Source organism: Myxocyprinus asiaticus, chromosome 6 (assembly GCF_019703515.2).
Source record: "Myxocyprinus asiaticus isolate MX2 ecotype Aquarium Trade chromosome 6, UBuf_Myxa_2, whole genome shotgun sequence".
Lineage (NCBI taxonomy): Eukaryota > Metazoa > Chordata > Actinopteri > Cypriniformes > Catostomidae > Myxocyprinus > Myxocyprinus asiaticus.
This window is the reverse complement of record NC_059349.1, coordinates 31,264,035-31,264,910: the sequence shown is the minus strand read 5'-3', so window position 1 is coordinate 31,264,910 and position 876 is coordinate 31,264,035. Positions and strand designations below refer to the sequence as shown.

The window sequence follows — 876 nt, the reverse complement described above, 5'->3', positions numbered from 1 at the left end:
AGATCTGTGTTGTGTGGGGGACATTCCATCTGTTGCAGCACTATTTGTTCCTCTTCTATTCTATTCTATTTAAAAATTTTGGACCCACTTTATACTAGGTGTCTTTAACTACTATGTACTTAAGCATTTGATACAATGTACTTATTATGTACATATGTGTTGTTGCATTGTAATTACATTTAAAGTACCTGCATTTAATTACATCTGTACACTGTTAACCTTACCCCTAAACCTAAACCTAACCCTATCCCAATCCTTACCCTAAACCCTAACGCTAAACCTTCCCATACCTCAACCTCAGAAGCAGCAAGTGTGAATCTAGTGCTTGCTAAGGCAGCACATATACTAAAATTGGAACGATACAGAGAAGTTTAGCATGACCCCTTGTACTTGCCCTCAACCTGGAAATCTCTGAATGTCAAATGCCACCTTCCCACCTTAGATAATTAATAAGCACATATATCTCTAACAAGTGGCAGATGGAATGGGACGAATGCAACAATAATAAGTTATATGAAATAAACCCCAGTATAAGAAGAAGATTCTCTTCAAACTTCAAGTCTAGGCATGTTCATCAGGTGCCATCTGGGTCATTTAAAACTCACGCATGGGTTTTTGCTGATTTGTGAAGGTCCTCCACCATGCCTTCCCTTTCAAACCACTTTGACTGTCAAACATATCCTACTGAACTGTAACACATTTAGACCATCAGACAATGATTTTATTCAGAGATATACTTAATGCAAATATTTAGAAAGGTATCACCTGAACGTATTTTAGAATTTTTATCTTGTATTAATCTCAAATGTCTTATATACTGTAGCTTTGTAAACTGTATATATTTTTTTCAGTTTACCCTGTGCTTGCCATGTTAAA

The 876-nt window shown here is 36.1% G+C and overlaps 1 pseudogene; it reads left to right on the top strand.

The window, feature by feature from the left end:
• Window positions 1-321: 321 nt before the first annotated feature.
• LOC127443224 (uncharacterized) lies at window positions 322-385 on the top strand (annotated as a pseudogene).
• Window positions 386-876: the final 491 nt, after the last annotated feature.